The 5472-nt window shown below is 36.2% G+C and overlaps 1 long non-coding RNA gene across 1 annotated transcript; it reads right to left on the reverse strand.

Moving 5' to 3' along the window:
- Nucleotides 1-1972: 1972 nt before the first annotated feature.
- On the reverse strand, nucleotides 1973-2626 carry LOC5574776. Its single transcript, XR_002498924.1, has 2 exons — nucleotides 2353-2626; nucleotides 1973-2249 (listed from the first exon to the last, which is right to left on the reverse strand). It is a non-coding gene; the product is annotated as an uncharacterized LOC5574776 (long non-coding RNA).
- Between the last annotated feature and the right edge of the window lie 2846 nt (nucleotides 2627-5472).

The following is a 5472-nucleotide window of genomic DNA, read 5'->3' on the forward strand; positions in this document are numbered from 1 at the left end:
AATTTTACCAATGTTGTGTGATAAATTAATATTCCGGTTGTTATTGGAAATTTATCATATGCATCAGAAGTCTATTTTTCGGTGTTTAATCTCCAAATGAAATCGAAACTCTTTGGAAAATATGAAAGCGTGAAATTAAAAAAATAAACAAAAATTGGCAGGTTTCAAGAGTTCCATCAACTCGTAATTGTAATGTTGATATCTATGTATAACTCAAATGTTTTAGCATCAATCATTTGAGTTATACATAGATAATCGATTATTGCAGTTCACAGCAGATAAAAAAACCAGTTGAATATTTGAGTAAGGTAATCCGTTACCATATACAATTTTAATAATCAATGAGTGATTGTGGCTTGACATCTGAGTAATTGACTTAAAATTGTATGTAGTTTACTTATTTAAAAATTATGCTTTTGTGTGGTACACACAATGGACTTATTATGAGCGAAGGCAGTGGGGCACATATGTGTATATTGTACTGCACAATTTGATTTTTCTATCCAATTGGGTTTGAAAATTTGAGTATCACTTTGTAGTTCAACACGTTTTAAATAAAAATATTTGGTTCACAAATTCTAAGTTTATTTTTCTCCATTAAAACGAGCAAGACTTGAATTGATTCGATCGTAGAACAACAATGTTAAGAAAAAAAGGTGTCTCTTCTCTTATCTGGTTGAATTCTATACAATAGGAACCTTTTTATTCTTATATATTGTTAAAACACGTTATCATCACGTAAATGCGCCTCGTTCACCGTTCATCTTCACGGTGGAAATTGATTTTGAGAACGGAAACTATCTCCATCCGTAATTATGTATAAAGGTTCAATGACGTTATCTTTGATTAGCTTTTCTTAAAGATTTAACACTTTCACGTCGAAACTACGCGACAATAGGAAATTTAACATGTTTGTATAATAAATATATTATTAGTTAACGGTAGTATTAAAATCTTGTTTATTTTTACTTACCAGAAGTTTTAAGCATAAGCGTCCGGCATTTGAAGCATTGAATAATTTTGCCTCGAAATACGGACACCTGCAATTTATGTTAAAAAAATGTGTTTTTTCAATTTTTAAACAATTTCCACTGCATGTGATTCTTACTCAAACATAACATCAACCGTTTAAAACATGAAACAACGTGTGAAAACTTTTTTACTTTGAATAATAATGTTGAACGATTTCAACTGTATTTTAGCCAATTGGCTAAGCAGTGCTAAAACAAGTACCTACGATGACAAGTGATTTTGTTTTTCATGTTTTTCTTTTAATTTTCACCACCTACTACGATGCTAATACGTTTAAAATGATTAATTTTAATCTTTTATTTGATAGGTATAATATTATATACATTTAATTTAACTTTTAACATCCAAAAACGCTGAAATTGTTCAAAGTGTCCGGCTTTCGAAGCGTCCGGGAATTCGATGCAAAACGGTAATTCATCACTAATACAAAAGTAATGAACAAAAGATATATTGCTGTTTGCGTTTGACGTGCAAATCCAGTCTAAAGGCCCAAACGCAATGATAGCGGAACGGCAACGGAATGCGGAACCGGTTCGCCAGCATGAATCACATCATCTCGACTGAGCTGTCAACGAATGAAAGTGAACCAATACTGAGTCGACTAGCATGTTATAGTTCATCCTGGCGGACCGGTTCCGCTTTCCGTTGCCGTTCCGCTTTCATTGCGTTTGGGCCTTAACTGAGCTTCAAATGCGGTAACACAAAGTAACCAAAGGATACACTCTGAAAATAATCTATACTAACTAGTTTAAAAGTCACACTAAATGACGTTTCGCCTGGTTGACCCCAACTCTCGTTTAGGTGCCGGTTAATCGAGCCTAGTATAAGTTGAAAATATAACGAACAATGTTTAACTTGGATATAATTGTGTTCAGATTAACAGATTTGGGCTTCTGGATTGTTTGCGAGCTATCTGGAGTGGAAAAAAGCGAAAACTAACCTGATTGAAAGACGAAGCGGACCCATTTATTTTAATCTAGAATCTACTTATAATAATGTTATTGGTGTACATTTGCATTTTTCACCATAATCACTAACAAATGTTACGGTAAAAGTTAATCTCCATCGTCTTCTGGATCTCTCACAGCGCATCTTCCCGTCTTCCACCTCGCTCTTCTGCTACGCTGTATTTGGCACAATTTTGTTGGAATCTTGTTCGGAACAGCCTCTAAATCGATACCGGATCGTTTCCTTCCTGATCAACATTGCCGATGTGTCTAGAAACGATAGAAATTGAAGGAATACACTGAGTTTTTCCGATGAGAAACAACTTCTACAATGTCGATGTCTGTAAGGCCACAATTATTGAAAATGGCTTACCTTTTCTATCCTCATATCGTCCAGGAATAAATGGCGTTTCAAATTTAATTCCTTGCTCGAGGCACACGCGTTTTCAGCAGCAAATATTCAATTAAAATATCACCTCGACAAAACTGACGGCGTGGAAAAAAAAACAATGATGGTGGGCAAGGGCTGGAGTTACACACTGGTCAAATTTGTCACCCGTTAAACTTGTTTAGTTTTACTTATTATGCCAAACATGTATACTTTCAAAACTAAACTGGGTTTGAACTTGATGAATGACAAAAATGATTATGATTTAAACTATCGATGTTTTGATCGGATTCTGAGTGTACTTAGCAACCTTGATGCATATCACTGCCAACCTAGCAAAGAAAATTAAATTTTGACTTCGCCTTCCTTGTTGAAGATCTTACCGCATTTGGTGTTCCCGCATTTGATATATGCATTTCAAATGCACACAGCAATATCAAAACTAATCGATTTACCAAAAACATCATTTTTATCTCCAACTTAATTTTGGCCTTCACTTATATAACGCATCCACAACATAATACTTAGTCACTCCTCTATGCATAAAAGATATTTTATGCTCCATTAATCATATTCGAGAAAACCTGTGACAGTAGAACAGCAATTGTACCATACCAGAATAGAAACATGTTCAAAATAAAAGAATAAAACAATATAAAATCAACCTCGTAAGTAAAAGCTTTTATTCAATTTTATCATGTTTGTTTTAAGCAATTAGCGTTGGAATAAAAACTAAGTAAGCGAAAGTATTCTTTTCGATAACATACATTGATTTTCACTGACTCAATTAAATAGTTGCTGGTACGGCACTTCACAATGAAAACGAATGAAGCCAGCTTATCTGCATACCGTTATTTTAGCAAGATATTCTGCTGGGGCCCAGATAGCCGTAGCGGTAAACGCGCAGCTTTTCAGCAAGACCAAGCTGAGGGTCGTGGGTTCGAATCCCACCGGTCGAGGATCTTTTCGGGTTGGAAATTTTCTCGACTTCCCAGGGCATAGAGTATCTTCGTACCTGCCACACGATATACACATGCAAAAATGGTCATTAGCATAGTAAGCTCTCAGTGAATAACTGTGGAAGTGCTCATAAGAACACTAAGCTGAGAAGCAGGCTCTGTCCCAGTGGGGACGTAACGCCAGGAGAAGAAGAAGAAGATTCTGCTGATCATCCTCAAGACTACATATAGTAGATAAAGTGTGACTAGCACCATTCTCGTTTTCTTTTCGAACGATTTTCCATTCAAAGATTTATTGACGTTGCCCTTTGTCATTCATGTCTCCCAATGAGAATATATTCCGAGGTGAGGAAATGACATTCAGTGTGCGTGACATCTGTTGTGTTGTGATTAAAATACTTTGAGAGTGTAACACGGACTGAAAAGGAGGAAGAAGATTGTCGAACGGACTGTAGAGAAATAAAGAACGTATGATTTGCTAAGTTGATTGAATTCGGTTATATTTTCTCGTTAAAAGTCCGGAACAGGTCGTAACAACATCCGTGTACGGTGCAAAATGTTTCACCAATACAAGCGAGCGAGCTCCCATAAGAAGACGTGTAAATTAGTGACGTAGTTAATTTTGTTTACGTTTTTTCTCTTTACTAATACACAGCCATTGCTTCTTCTTCCACACCTTAGTATATATTCTCATTGCATGTCTCCCATCCGTATAACGTTTTCATCACTACATCTTGCGCTAAGAGAGAAGATGCGTTATACGACGACAACATGTTTCAGAGAGGAAAAAATATTTGAATTTAAGAAATCACAAGTATGCAATGTGGCGTCACAGCAGGCGTATACCACGACCATGGTAACTTTTTTTCCATAGATGTCAATGGACTACGTCGTATCAATTGAATTGTCAGAAATACACAACTCTTATATCAAGCAAAATCCACTTTTCAAAGCAATATTATGCTAATATGATTGCAATAATACCATGCAAAAAACTGCAGAGCAACCAAACACCCAGCACACTTTAACACATTGTTCTTCGCCTCAGCTCCGAGTGCATCACGTGGCGTAGTACCATAATTCTGTTTGTACTTATGGCACTCTTAATTCAAAAATAACTAGAAAACTATATTCTTACCGTTATCCTCGTCGCCATTTGTAGAATACTCGATATTCGGAATGGTATAATAGTACCGAACAAACACTGTTTTCGATTATTTACAATATCCAGCTGCTATATTTATTTATAATCTTTCTTCAGTCACCAACCGAACATAACTGCCTCCTATACTCAATGACTACTCTGATCGATCCAATCTCTATGCAAGGTGTAGGACCTACAGTACCGGCGGCTCTTTATTGCTACCCCAAGGTCGTACAAAATTACGACCAAACAATGGTGAAGGAGTAATCAATTTTCTCGCAAACATCTATTTTGGGAATTTGGCAGAAATTCCTGATTAAATTGCCATCAGCGCACTGCAGTATATCACGTTGCAAATAACTGCTTGCAAACAATTTCTTTCAAGCGCATTGATTACCTGTAATTTTGCGAAGAATGATTTTTACTTTTCCGCCTTAAAACTGGTTCTGCACTTAGGTTGGCGGCTTTTCAATTTTACTCCCAGTTGACAGCCGCCCCCCGCCCTTGAATACAATTCGTCATCAAACGTCAACATCCCACCGCAAAATCGCTAGTGTTTGGAGGGGATTTTAACCTCCAAATTGCCAAATAACCTCCAAACCATCACCTCCAACTTAGTTCTAATAACCTCCGTTATATGAAATATGGTGGCGCGTCGATCGTCGCAAGTTTATCGTTAAACAGTCAATAGCATATTTTTTGAGTGCCAAGAATAGAATAGCACAATTGAGGGGGTTAGAAGCAAAAGGGTGTAAGTGGCAAAATCCTAGTTTTGAAAAAATAAAAAGACTTTTAAGTTTGTTTATTAGCAATTTTTCATTTCATACTAATTGTATAGAAGCCAATAAACCAAGCCAATCTTCTACGAATAATATTATTTTCCGTTTATAAGGAGATTAAAATACCGTTGAAAAGCTTGAAGTGGTTTTTTTGGTATATTAAACTCAAAAACCGACCAAAGGGTAACTCGATTGCGTTTGAGCCCCTCAATAAAAAACCGGG

Source organism: Aedes aegypti, chromosome 1, assembly GCF_002204515.2.
Source record: "Aedes aegypti strain LVP_AGWG chromosome 1, AaegL5.0 Primary Assembly, whole genome shotgun sequence".
NCBI classification, from domain to species: Eukaryota; Metazoa; Arthropoda; class Insecta; order Diptera; family Culicidae; genus Aedes; species Aedes aegypti.